Source organism: Trichechus manatus, unplaced genomic scaffold, assembly GCF_000243295.1.
Source record: "Trichechus manatus latirostris isolate Lorelei unplaced genomic scaffold, TriManLat1.0 scaffold00005, whole genome shotgun sequence".
Taxonomy (NCBI): Eukaryota; Metazoa; Chordata; class Mammalia; order Sirenia; family Trichechidae; genus Trichechus; species Trichechus manatus.
Window position 1 is genome coordinate 4213961 of NW_004443941.1, and position 14013 is coordinate 4227973.

At 42.3% G+C, this 14013-nt stretch overlaps 1 protein-coding gene across 1 annotated transcript in view; it reads left to right on the forward strand.

The window, feature by feature from the left end:
* The window catches only part of FANCL (FA complementation group L), a 145910-nt gene that overhangs the window by 58322 nt on the left and 73575 nt on the right, over window positions 1-14013 (forward strand). The window lies entirely within an intron of this gene.

Genomic DNA, 14013 nt, shown 5'->3' on the forward strand with positions numbered 1-14013 from the left:
GGTCACCTGATCTTTGACAAGTGTCCAAAGTCCATCAAATGGTGAAAAGACAGTCTTTTTAACAAATGGTGCTGGTGAAACTGGATGTTCATCTGCAAAAAAATGAAACAGTACCCATACCTCACAGCATACACAAAAATTAATTCAAAATGGATCAAAGACCTAAATATAAAGCCAAAAACTATAAAGATCATAGAAAAGAAAAAACAGGATGAACACTAGAGGCCCTAATACACAGCATTAACAGGATACAAACCATAACTTAAAACACACAAACTCCAGAAGATAAGCTAGATAATTGGGATCATCTAAAAATTATGCTCATCGAAAGATTTCGCCAAAAGAGTAAACAGAGAACCCACAGACTGGGAAAAAGTTTTTGGCTATTATAAATCTGACAAAGGTCTAATCTCTAAAATCTACAGGAAAATCCAACACCTCTATAACAAACATACTAATAATCCAATTAAAAAATGGGCAAAGGAAATGAACAGACATTTCACCAAAGAAGACTTTCAAGGTGCTAACAGACACATGAGGAAATGCTCGCAATCACTAGCCATTAGAGATATGAAAATCAAAACCACAATGAGATACCATCTCACCGTGACATTACTGGCATAAATCAAAAAAACAGAAAATGTTGAGAGGTTGTCGTGCAACCATTTTGGAAAACAATATAGGGCTTCCTTAGAAAGCTAGGAATGGAAACACCATATGATCCAGCAATCCCACTCCTAGGAATATATCCTAGAGAAATAAGAGCCGTCACAGGAATAGACATATGCACACCCATGTTCACTGCAGCATTGTTCACAATGGCAAAAAGATGGAAACAACCTAGATGCCCATCAACAGATGAATGGATAAACAAACTATGGTACATACATACAATGGAGTACTATGCAACAATAAAGAACAATGATGAATCTGCGAAGCATCTCACAACATGAATTAATCTGGAAGGAATTATGCTGAGTGAAATAAGCCAATAACAAAAGGACAAACATTGTATGAGACCACTACTATAAAAACTCATGAAAAGGCTTACACACAAAAAGAAACAATTTTTGATGGTTATGAGAGGGGGAGGGGTGGAGATGGAAAAACACTAAATAGACAATAGATAAGTGGTAACTTTTGTGAAAGGTAAGACAGTACACAACACTGGCTGTCTTAGTCATCTAGTGCTGCTATAACAGAAATACCACAAGTGGATGGCTTTAACAAACAGAAGTTTATTCTCTCACAGTCTAGTAGGTTACAAGTCCAAATTCAGGGCATTGGCTCCAGGGGAAGGCTTTCTCTGTTGGCTCTGGAGGAAGGTCCTTGTCATGCATCAGTCGTCCCTTGGTCTGGGAGCATCTCAGCACAGGAACCTCAGGTCCAAAGGACGTGCTCTGCTCCTGGCACTAATTTCTTGGTGGTATGAGGTCCCCACCTGTCTCTGCTTGCCTCTCTCTTTTATATCTCAAAAGAGAATGGCTTAAGACACTCTCTAATCTTGTAGACTTCATAGTATAACTGCTGCTAATCCATCTTATCACATCATAATGATAGAGTTTACAACACATAAGGAAATCACATCAGATTACAAAGTGGTACACAATCATACAATACTGGGAACCATGACCCAGCCAAGTCGACAGATATTTTTGGGGGACACAATTCAATCCATGACACTGGGGAAGCCAGCACAACTTGCACAAGGCAAGGTCACGGAAGCTCTACAGACACATCCAAACTCCCTGAGGGATAGAATTACTGGGCTGAGGGCTGTGGGGACCATGGTCTCAGAGAACATCTAGATCAACTGTCATAAATAACATAGTTTATAAAGAAAATATACTACATTCTCCTTTGAGAATAACGTCTGGGGTCTTAAAAGCCTGTGAGTGGCCATCTAAGATACTCCACTGGTCTCACCCCTTCAGGAGCAAGGGAGAAGGAAGAAAACTAAAGACAAAAGGGAAAGATTAGTCCAAAGGACTAAATGGACCAGAACTACCACGGCCTCTACCAGACTGACTCCACTATAACTAGATGGTGCCGGGCTATCACCACTGGCTGCTCTGACAGGGATCACAATAGATGGTTCTGGACAGAGCTGGAGAAAAATGTAGAACAAAATTCTAACTCACAAAAAATGACCAGACTTACTGGCCTGACAGAGACTGGAGAAACCCCAAGAGTATGGCCCCCGGACACCATTTTAGCTCAGTGATGACATCACTCTTGAGGTTCACTCTTCAGCCAAAGATTAGACAGCCCCATAAAACAAAATGAGACTAAAGGGGCACGTCAGCCCAGGGGCAAGGACTAGAAGGCGGGGGCGACGGAAAGCTGCTAATAGGGAACCCGAGGTCAAGAAGGGAGAGTGTTGACATGTCATGGGGTTGTTAACCAATGTCATAAAACAATATGTGTACTGTTTAATGAGAAGCTAGTTTGTTTTGTAAACCTTCACCTAAAGTACAATTAAAAAAAAAAAAAGATTACTATTTCTCCTTCTCTAGTATAATCTTAACTGTATATATTTCATGCTCCCAGACTGAGTCTCAAATTAACTAAAGCATCCTAAAGATCTATTTTACTGGTTCTGATATTTCTGGCCTTTAAAGTTCACTATTTTTACCTCCTGGCAAATATGGTCTAGCGATATGATTTAGTTTATGTTTTGAAAAAACAGAAATATAATATTAAAATTTAAACTTTTAATTTTCATCTCCTTTAAAAAATCCAAAATATAAATCCATCAGTAAAGTCTTAGATTCAACAATTCAGGACTTAACCATATGATTCAAAACAAATTAGACATTTTTAGTATCTCTTTTATATCAACAAGCACATCAATGAATGCACTATACCAGAGCACAAGACAGAAAACTAAGAGTACCAATTTTTCAGTTTGTATGGGGATACAAACTAAACTTATTTGTTTCAACAAATAATCTCATCAAATCTCATATCTAACAATCTCATTAGATTGTATGTCTAAAAATATGACAACAGAAGTTGATCTTCATTCTAGCAAAATAAAAGACACAGTATTAAAGAGTATTTACAGCTAGTACATGAGATCAAAATGTTCTTTGGATTTCAAAGAAACATCAACAAGTGCAAATTTGCATAATGAAGAGACCTCACACAGCATAAAATTAAGGTGTAGATTAAAATTAAGATGTTATTAGGTTACAACAAAAAAAAACCCATTGCCATAGAGTCGATTCCGACTCACAGCGACCCTATAGGAAGGACAGAGTAGAACTGCTCCATAGGGTTTCCAAGGCGTGGCTGGTGGATTTGAACCACCGACCTTTTGGTTAGCAGCCATAGTACGCTGTAGCTCTCAACCACTGCACCACCAGGGCCCTGTTATTAGGATAGATGGGGGTGGTGGGGGGGGACACTCTATGGAAATGAGTTCTGGGCAAGGTTTTGAAAAAGTTGTGTTGTGTGAATTGGCAGGTGGGGGCAGGGAGTTCCAGGGAGAAGAGTCGGGCAAACACAAGGAGAGGAGGAATTATAAAACAGATCAAGAAAATACTGATAGCCAGAACAGACATGGTTTATAAGAGTATTCCATTTTTTGGCTCATCCACTCCTCTGATTGTTTAATCCCTTTTCTTTCAGTCCATCACCTATGACTTCTCTGCCTCATCAGCCTAGACTTTATGGTATACAACCACCCTGTGGCTAGAACCCTAAGTCCCTTAGATCCTATCTTGCTCCAATAACCCCAGGCACGGCCACTGTCAGACATCACAGGAACCTGCTTTGTAATCGGGCCTGCACCTTGGTTTCTAGTGAACTGAACTCATTACAAAGGTGATCAAACTTTGATTATCTTTCCAACATAACTAACAGTCCTGTTCTTACACAGCTTTTTCTCATGTCTTTTCATCATAATCTTAACAACTTTCACGTCAAACTATTACCTCTCTCAAAATTTTTTTTCAAAAGTCACCAACTTTGGAAAATGGAGAATTTGCTCAGGGAGAGTAGCAGTTTCACTGCTCCGTATCCACCTCCCCCTCAAGCTTTCCTTCTTGTTGTGACCACATGCAAACACCCAAATTTGGATTAATTCAGCTTTTCTGTTCTTAAATTGCAAGATATTGAAGAAAAACTCATAACTTGTCATGGTGCTGCTACAAATCCATTACCTCTGACTTTATCTAGGCTTTCAAACCATTTGGCAAAAATTCTACATGTCAGGATCTTAAAAGCTTGCAAGAGGCCATCTAAAACACAACGATTGGTCCCATTATATTCAGAGCAGAAAAGAATGAAGAGAACCAAAGACACAAGGAAAATATTAGTCCAGAGGGCTAACGGACCACATGAACCACAGCCTCCACCAGCCTGTGCCCAGAAGAACTAGATGGTGCCTGGCTACCACCAACAACCACTCTGACAGGGATCATAATAGAGGGTCCAGGGCAGAATGGGAGAAAAATGTACAACAAAATTCAAATTTCTGGAAAAAGACCAGACTTACTGATCTGACAGAGACAGGAGGCACCCTTGAGACTATGGCCTCCGGACACCCTGCTAACTCAGAACTGAAGCCACTCCTGAAGTCCACCTTTCAGCTAAAGATTAGACAGGCCTAAAGAGTCACTATGCGTCGGAATCGACTCGACGGCCATGGGTTTAGTTTTTGGTTTTGTTTTTTATAAAACAAACAACACACGTGAGGAAATGTGCTTTTTAGCTCAATCAAGTATATGAGACCAGATGGGCAACACATGTCCAAAAGTAAAGATGAGAAGGGAGGAAGGTACAGGAAACCTGGACAAATAGACACAGGGAACCCGAAGTGGAAACCGGGAGAGTGTTGGCACATTGCGGGGATTGCAACCAATGTCACAAAACAATTTGTGTATAAATTTTTGAATGAAAAACTAATTTGCGCTGTAAACGTTCACCTAAAACACAATAAAATTAAAGAAAAAATTCGACATGTCTTTTGCAATGTCCTCTCCTATTTTCCATTTTCTCCCTTCCAATTGCCTTCTAACATGGTATGATGACCTTCCTTAGATTTCCTACCCAAAAATCATTCTGTTGATGTGCTCATTGTTCAAATACTGAGCTGGAAGCTTATCTTGTCCATTTGATTATTAGGAGCCTCTTCTGTTATAGGGGCCTTCTGCTGAGTATTTTCTTGAACACAAACATTTTCAGGCTCTGGGACTATTTTAGGAGATCCAGCACACATACACGTATACCCATTTCATAAACTTGCTTCTTACCAATTCTGCAATCGTGTTCCTTCTAAATCCTACATAATCCATACGATCAGCCCCTGCCCAGGTGTCATGGATTGAACTGTATCCCCCCAAAATGTGTGTCAACTTGATTACGCCATGATTCCCAGTATTATGTGCTTATCCTCCATTTTGTGATTGATATAATTTTCCTATGTGTTGTAAATTCTAACCTCTGCCTGTGGTTAATGAGGCAAGATTAGATTATGTTAAAGAGGATTAGGGTGGGATGTAACACACTTGCTCAGGTCACATGCCTGATCCACTGTAAGGGAGTTTTTCTGGGGTGTGGCCTGCATCACCTTTTATCTTACAAGAGATAAAAGGAATGGGAAGCGAGCAGAGAGTGGGGGACCTTGTACCCCCAGGAAAGCACTGCCAGGAGCAGAGCACATCCTTTGGACCCGAGGTCCCTGTGCCTGAGAAACTCCTAAACCAGGGGAAGATTGATGATAAGGACCTTCCTCCAGAGCTGACAGAGAGAGAAAGCCTTCCCCTAGAGCTGGCACCTTGAACTCGGACTTTTAGCCTCCTAGACTGTGAGAAAATGAATTTCTGTTTGTTAAAGCCAACCACTTGTGGTATTTCTGTTATAGCAGCACTAGATGACTAAGACACCAGGAATCGATATATATTCGACTTCCAGCCAGATCTTCTTCCATGAAAAGTGGCTAGGATGTAAAGGACAAGTTCTGCCCACTAAACAGAGTTTTGATCTCCATTGTTCTAAGAGCCAGCAGTCTTCTTCCATCGGTCATAGGCATATTGTGCGGCTCCATCCTAAAATCAAGCTTAAGTTTTTATATCCTCAGTCAACTGCTCATAGGAAACTGTCTCTAGCCTAAAGGTGTGAGTTGAGGCAGAAGTGGCAGTTTGGAGAAGGCATGGGAAAGCAGGACCCATTCAGTCCTGTCTTGTATATTCAACTTCCACTTGAAGATTAAATGTTACTAGGCAGAACAAACTTTATGGTTGGGTTGGCTAGAGAGCACACAGTTCATTACTGGCAGTACAAGCCAAGTAGAATTCCATGGTCGGATAGTCTCCTCCAGAGCAAGCATCAAACCAGGAACTTTTCATAAAATGTTAGCTACTCAAGAGGGCACAGCCTTTGTCCAAACTTGAGAGCCCTTCTCTGATTCTTCTACCTGGAGTAGCAAGTCTATATTTAGCATCCCAGTCTGCTATAGAAAGTTCAAGTCCCACGGGAACTTCCAGGTCATAAGGACCAATTGCCAGAGTTAACCTGTTGCCATTGAGTTGATTCAGACTCCTAGTGACTCTATAGGACAGAGTAGAACTGCCCCATAGGGTTTCCAAGGAGTGGCTGGTGGATTTGGACCGTCAACCTTTCGGTTAGCAGCCGAGCTCTTTCCCACTGCACCACCAGGGCTGGTTACTTGCACTGAAATCCTAGACCAAGTGCTAAGTTTTCTTTCATTATGGGCCCCAATCATAGATGGACAAATTTTGAGTTGTCTTGTTAATGGTGAGTAAGACATACAAATATGATTGCATCCAAAATTTATATACCCACTTTGAAAGGAATAGCCTAGAATGTCACAGATCCTCAAACACCAGAGCTTTTCGTTTTTACAGAATTTTATGGTCACATATATACGTTAACGAGGCATAGAGGATTCTTGCCATTCTCTGATCTTCATGTGCTGTCAGCATGATGTAATATGTGTATTGGATCAAGATGATGTCCTATGCAATGGTAAGACGGTCAAGATCTCAGCTAAGTAGAGTGTATCATAGAGTCAGAGAGTTAATGTGTCCTTCAGGCATGAAAATAAAGATTTACGGGGCCCCTGTCAATGAAGCCAAACTTCAAAATAGAAAAAAAAAAGTTTTAGTTACATCCATAACTACACCCTAGGTGCTAGGTGCTATGTTAATTTATTCTAGTAAGGAGAAAAACATCGCAATGGCAGCCGCAACCAGATTTTTCTCGACGGATTTTGTTTCCAATAAGCCACTGTCATTCTCAAGACCTACCAGATTGCTGACGCCAATCACCAAACCTACATCCTTCAGGAAGCACTAATCTCTGCAACAGCTTCAGGGTTGCAGCGTTCCTCTTCATTCCCTTTTTTTGGCAGAAAAGGAGAATGCCAAACGGCTTCCATTTGGCCTTTCCTAAAATTACAGCCCTTACTTTATAGGTCAGGGAAACTGTATAGGAATTTTCCCAGTTTCCTAGAATATCCATTCCAGTAAGTCACTCAGGATTTGAGAAAACGACCTTAAGATGGATTTGGGCGTCCCACTGGGCCTACCAGGAAATAAACTCAGGTCAGAACTTCATTTTTCACCTGGTCTCCAAAATGCTCCCCAACTCTAACCGGCTGACTATAGTGGAATTACAGGTCCCCAGGAATCAATGATAACTTTGAGCCAATATCTAATATTTCCCAAGTTTAAGTATTTCCCTCTACGCAGTGCACAAGTCTTCACGTTAAGGGCTGCCAGCCCCTTCTGGAAAGGTAAGACAGAAGGCTCACAGTTTGCTTGTGTCATCTTACAGTGGTATCTTCCCTCATAGGTTCCAGCCTCCCCTTCACTGGATAATGCTGGGTCTGTGAACCCAGTATTACTCTCCAGCACGTTGGCTCCAGTAAGGCCTCCATTCACCAGACCTAGAATAGCTTTGGTTAAATAAATCAAGACACACCTTAATTGGCTGGCTGTCAATTTTATTCCTGGGGACCCTATGATTAATTAACCACAGCCAGAGATTTCTGCTACTGAAGCCATTCCCTGATCCCCGAGTGTAGCATCTGGCTGTTAAAACAATACCCACTCCGCTTCAGACTGTTAACAGTCATCACCTGGGCCAGGGCTCAGCTGGCTTCTCACATCCCCACTGAGATCAGGAATACCATTTTTATTGTAGCTTCTTCCATAAGCATTCCTAGCCCAGCCGAAAAAAAAAAAAAAGAGCCAGCAGACCTCTTTTAAATATTTGGGTATTTCCGTTTTTGCTCTATTTTTATTGGCGAGGGAGAGGATTCTTCAGGGCCCTGGCAGGATATAAGGATGAGACACATGATCCATTTAATCTACCTTCTTATCTCCAGAAGTCTTTAAATTCTTTCCTCTACATTGTGCCAAAGACTTTCTGGCCTTTTTTTTTTTTCTCCACCAAATGAGACCAACAGTGGGTTCCTGTTTGCTTTAGCAAACCCAGAAACCTGCTAAAACCACAGCTAACCACCTGAGCTAATACGCTCCGTGTAGCTTCTCTTGGGCATGAGCTCATCAAAATGAATGCAGCCCATTTGTGTTCAGGAAAAATAAACAAACAACAACTTAGATTTCCAACCTTGACTAAACAATGAAACAACACGGGGAGTTTTACAAATATATGATGCCTAAGACAGTGCCAGGAGCCCTGGTGGCGCAGTGGTTAAGAGCTCAGCCGCTAACCAGAAGGTCGGCAGTTTGAATCCACCAGCCACTCTTTGGAAACCCTGTGGGGCAGTTCTACTCTGTCCTATAGGGTCGCTGTGAGTCAGCATAGCAATGAGTTCGTTTTTTTTTTTTTTTTAATGACAGTCCCCGAGGTCTAAGTTAAGGTATGGCAGGTAGGGTGCCTGCCCTGGGTGCCGCTGGAGAAGGGGCGCTAATGAGCTAACGGGCCGTTTCTCTTGGCTGTTGTTTCCATTGCCAGCTATGAGAGATCATTCAGCAATTTAAAACTAATTGTCAGAGGCGCTGTTTTCTGCGGACAGGCTCCTGCAACACTCCCCACTCCCAGGCATTTAAATCAGAATCTCTGGGATTAGACCCAGCATGTGTATTTTTTCAAACTCTCCCAAGTGATTCTGGTACACAGTGAGGTTTGAGCACCACTGCTTTAGAAGTTCTCATACACTTCCAAGGTGTTTACTACCACCTATCCCCTACTGGGAAACCTTGTTGGTGTAGGGGTTAAGAGCTACCGCTGCTAACCAAAGGGTCAGCAGTTTGAATTCACCAGGTGCTCCTTAGAAACTTTATGGGGCAGTTCTACTCTGTTCTACAGTCAAAATCAACTCAACAGTAGTCGAGTTTTTTTTTTTTTTTTTGGTATTTCCAATGGGAGCCCTGGTGGCACAGTGGTTAAAAGCTCAGCTGCTAACTGAAAGGTCTAGCAGTTTGAATCCACTAGCCACTCCTTGGAAACCACATGGGGCAGTTCCACCCTGTCCTCTAGGATCACTATAAGTTAGAATCGACTCAACGGCAATGGGTTTGGTTTTTTTATCCTAATAACACACATTTATAAATTCTTTCTAAGATCTTTCTTCTGAGCTTCAGCTCAAAACCCGCTATTTCTCTTTGCTCCCTCTCCTCAATTTTCCAGGATTCTGGAGGCATACATAATATAAAAGGGATAATCAAATATTTGCACACTTGCCATGTGCCAGGAACTAGGTCAAGCTCAGAGTCAGCGAACCAATCCCAGTCCCTGCCTTCTCTGTGCTTGCATTTGGGTGCCTACGGCAGGGTTTCTCAACCTCCGTATTTTGGGCTGGGTAATTCTTTGTGTGGGGGCTGTCTGCCCTGTAGGATGTTTAGCAACATGCCTGGTCTCTACGCACTAAATGCCTGGAGCACTCTATCCCAACCCCAGTTGTAACAACCAAAACTGTCTCCAGACACTGCCAAATGTCCCCTGGGGGACAAAATGGTCTTCGGCTGAGAACCACTGGCCTATGGTCATCTCTAAATAAAGGTTGCATGAGAACCTACATTTTAAGATGTATACTAAATACAAACAGGCCCTGACGGTACAGCAGCTAAGAGCTCAGGCTGCTAACCAAAAGGTCGACAGTTCAAATCCACCGGCCGCTCCTTGGAAACCTTAGGGGGCAGTTCTACTCGGTTCTATAGGGTCACTATGAGTCAGAATCAACTCAGCAGCAATAGATTTTTATACTAAACACATTCTTTTATCCCTTCATTGTCTCTCATCTTGGATGTTTGTACCATTATCAGTCGCTGAGTCAGAATCAACTCAGCAGCAATGGGTTTTTATACTAAACACATTCTTTTATCCCTTCATTGTCTCTCATCTTGGAAGTCTGTACCATTATGGAGACAATTATTTCTTTAGGAGTTATGAAATGGTCATTTTCAGCGTTTTTGGACACAAACAATTTGAGATTGCGCTTAGGCACATAAAGTGAAGACATCAGTTAGTAGTTAGCTATTCAAGTCTGACTGCAGGGGCTGGAGAGATGAATTTGGAAGTCATCAGCATATGGCTGGCATTTAATATCTGCAGACTAGATGGGACTACAAAGGGAGTGGGGAGGTGGAGAAGAGGGTCCAGCAGTGAGCACCGTGACACCCCAACTGCTAAAGCCAGACGGAGGAACCAGAAAAGGGCTAGAAAGGCAGGATCTCAGTCCTTAATGTCATTTCTCATAACTGATTCCTTCCCATCAAGCCCTCATCATCTCTTCCTTGGACTACGGGAATTGTCTCCTAATTGATCTCACTTTGCACAGAGCTTCTGAGTAATTTTTCTAAAAGCTAAATCACATCAGTTCGCAGACTAACACCCTTTAATAACTCTGTACTGCCTTTAGGATGAAGTCCAAATCTACCATGACCATATGAGACCGTCTGTGATGTGTTTCTTCCCCACTTGCTCGGACTCACCTGTTGCCATTGCCCATCTGTTGCCTATAAGCACCTCATGGCAGTTTCCACAAACAGTCCCAACTGTTTGATGTTTCTGTAATTTTATTAAGCTCCCTTGGTGGGAGAATTTGTTTCGCTTGGTGAACACTGAACTCATATTTAAGACTCAGTTAAAGGCAATTCACTAATTAAAACCTTTCCTGACCCTAGCTAGGTAGAATTGACCACCCTTATTCTTCCTCCAAGGAGTCCCTGGGTGGCACAAACAGTTAAGCACTCAACAACTAACCAAAACGTTGGCTGTTCAAACTCAACCAGAGGCACCTCAGCAGACAGACCTGAAGTCTGCTTCTGAAAGGTCCCAGCCTTGAGAACCATATGGAACTGTTCTACTCTAACACACATAAGGTTGTCATGAGTCAGAACTGACCTGACAGCAACCAGTTTGGTTTCAGTTTATTCTGCCTCCATTCTACTGTGTGTTTGTGATGTGTCTCAAAATGTGACTTTAATGCCCTGCCCTACACACTGGGCACAAATGTGATCACTTATTTTCTTTTCAACTAATTACTCAGACTAGACCTTAAATCCCATACCGGGAAAAAAAAAAAAAAAAAGTATTTCCCTCTACGTGTTCCCTCCCCGCAATTTTCTGAGGTCCTGGAGGATTGTCTTAGGCTGGGTTCTCTAGAGAAGCAAAACCAGTGAAGTGTATAAATATACACATATGTGTTGTTAGCTGCCACTGAGTTGGCTCCGACTCATAGTGACCCTATAGGATAGAGCAGAACTTCCCCATAGGGTTTCTGAGGAGCAGCTGGTGGATTTGAACTGCCAACCTTTTGGTTAGCAGCCGAGCCCTTAACCACTGTACCACCACGGGTCCAAAAAATATACAGAGAGAGATTTATGTCAAGGAAATGGCTCACATGGTTGTAGAGGCTGGAAAGTCCCAAGTCTGTGAGTCAGACTGGAGGCTTCTCCTGACTTGCGTAGCTGCAGGGGCTGGTGAAACTCATGATTGGCAGGTCAGATAGCAGTGCTCTGGCTCACAGGCTGCAGAGGCTGAAGAATCCCAAGATCAGTAGGTAAGACTGCAGGTAAGCTGTTAGCTCAAGTCCCAACAACCGGAGGTCAGATCAACAGGAGCCAGCTGCAGGATCCAGAGTAAGCAAAAACCCAGTGATCCTTGCCAGAAAGTCCACCTATATTGGGTGCAGGCCACATCACCACAGAAACTCCCTTTCAACTGATTGGCTGCTCATAACAGATCTCATCATGGAGGTGATTACGTTATAACAGATTTCATTACAGAGGTGATTACATCATTGCATAGCTGCTAAATGACATCATAACTCCCAAACCACTAAGAATCATGGCCCAGCCAAGTTAACACACAACCTTAACCATTACAAGGCTTATATAATGTAAGAAATTAATCAGATGGGTATTCACTATGCAATAGTCATTAGAGCTCTTAAAAAAAAAAAAAATCCTGGTTCTTCTGAGCACGTAGTGGATATGTTTTTGCTCCCCTGAAGAAGTGGCCAAGTTACTTTCTTTGTCAGTGAAACGTAAGCAGAAATGACATGTTTCACTTCCTTTTGGAAGCCTTTAAGAGCCAGTACTTGATTTGTTCTTCCCTTCCTTCTACTGCAGTGGTTTGTGGAAGCATGTTTTGGAATGAAGTCTCCGTCAGCCTGGGTCCCTGTTTTGACTGTGATGAACATCTCAACCTGTGTTGGAATGCAGCATGAGTAACAAATTAATTTTTTTTGATTAAGGTTTTGGAATTTTTTGTTGACACAGCATAACCTAGCATATCCTGGCTGACATGCACACCTAGTAGGGAGAGCACAGAGTCTGATGATTCTAGCAACTAAGGCTGGTAACCAAGCCTGGCAGGATTTCTCACCCTCGGTGCTTTTGACATTTGGGGCCAGACAGTTCTTGGTTGTTGAGTTGTCTTGTGCATTGTAGGATGTTTAACAACATCCTTGGCTTCTACCTACTACATGCTACTACCTCCCGCCTCTACCAAGCTGCTGTCTCCAGACATTGCCAAATGTCTCCTGAGGGTCAAAATCACCCCAGTTGAAAACCAGTGCTATAGGGGATGCAGGCCTGCTGTTGATGCAATTCTCTACTCAGGCTGCTATAGATCTTTATAAAACAGAAATGTCATAGTGCCAGTGCTGAGTCTGCCAAAGTGCCCTTTGATTGGGTCAGAAGAGTTACAGTGCTTGGCGCTTGGCTATTCCAAAACCAAAGTGCCCAAAACACCCTCCTGGCCACCTCTGAACAATGACATTAAAACTGAGTCATATGTCTGCTTACTAAAACAAAGACTGTTGTACCCCACTCCCAGAGTTTGGAATTCCCTAGGTTTCGGGCAGATGTGCATGTGTAAACTTGCATTTCTATCAAGTTCCCAGGTGATGCTGATGCTGCTGGTTCTGGGACCACATTTTGGGACTACTGCTTTCGTGTAATTCATACTTAACCACTGCTGCAGCATTCCTGTTTTCCCCTAAATATCCACAATACTGTGACAATTCTTGTCAAATCTTAAGCATTTTTAAGAATTCTTACTGTAGTACATTTTGAGGGCAATAGGACATCATGCTTGGTAGAGGGTTAGTGAAAGAGAGGAAGACCCTCAATGAGATGGACTGACACAGTGGCTGCAACAATGGGCTCAAGCATAACAACGATTTTGAGGATGGTGCAGGACTGGGCAGTGTTTCGTTCTGTTGTAGACAGAGTCGCGATGAGTCGGAACCTACTCGATGGCACCTAACAACAACAATAAATATGGGAAGGGTCATCTCTTATATATCTTTGCACAGATGTTGGCCTATTGCAATGTTTCGCAAATAGCAGGTCTCAAAAAATTTGATGCATTGAACACTAATTGGAATATCAAATAACTGCATGGTAAGTATTAATAAGTTCCTTAATCAGCAATTCGTAAAAGGGAAGGAATGATTACCGATCTGAGTTAGAAAAATACAGGGAGATAAATTACCAAAGGTTCATTAAGTCCATCAGCAATTTCCCCTCATATTTTGCACTAGATATTTCTGAGGACAGTAGATCAGAA